This window comes from Sinocyclocheilus anshuiensis, unplaced genomic scaffold (genome assembly GCF_001515605.1).
Source record: "Sinocyclocheilus anshuiensis isolate Anshui unplaced genomic scaffold, SAMN03320099.WGS_v1.1 scaffold163, whole genome shotgun sequence".
Classification (NCBI taxonomy): domain Eukaryota; kingdom Metazoa; phylum Chordata; class Actinopteri; order Cypriniformes; family Cyprinidae; genus Sinocyclocheilus; species Sinocyclocheilus anshuiensis.
In genome coordinates, this window is record NW_015548223.1 from 899103 (window position 1) to 899753 (window position 651).

A 651-nucleotide genomic window follows, 5' to 3' on the forward strand; every position below is an offset into this window, starting at 1 on the left:
TCTGAGAGAGTCTGCTTTAGCAAGACTTTGCGTTCTGCAGAGTTACGAAGCTTCAACGGAGTAGTTGAGTTCTTAGATGGTCGATCGCCTGATGGTTCAGCTTGTGAGCACAAGTTAGAGTCTTTTGCTTGGCTTTAGGCTTTGAAGTTCGGCAGTCGCTGAGTTTCAGCTGAAGTGTTTGAGTTCTGGAGTCTCGCTGTGCGATGTTACGGCATGGGAGCGCTTTGTCGTGCGCGGTCACCAAAGTGAAAGCCAAAGGGTCTTGAGCAAGAGAGAGCGAGCGAGCCCGAGAGAGCTTTATGTTCCTTTTAAGCAGGCTCGATGTTGGTCCATCCCATACACGATTGTCCCAATCAGACGCTGTTGCAAGGCGGAGCGTGCATACATTAACCTGATGCTTCAATTTATCATGTGGAGAAAAATCTTTGCGAAGATTTGGTTGATACTTTTATAAAGTTTCCTAATGCGAGTATTGTACATACTATTAACGTTTACTTCATTTCAACATTCGGCATTTGTCGTGCCCATTCGTTGTTTGCATACACATTAATAATCTTAATTACTAAAAGGTGTTTATACAACATTGGTTAAACTTGCACCGATTACAACACGTCAAGCATATATATAAGACATACAACATATTATTTGTGA

The 651-nt window shown here is 42.5% G+C and overlaps 1 protein-coding gene across 4 annotated transcripts in view; it reads right to left on the bottom strand.

Moving 5' to 3' along the window:
- Positions 1-651, bottom strand: part of LOC107654315 (unconventional myosin-XIX-like) — a 25789-nt gene that overhangs the window by 16453 nt on the left and 8685 nt on the right. The gene's annotated exons all lie outside the window — the stretch shown is intronic.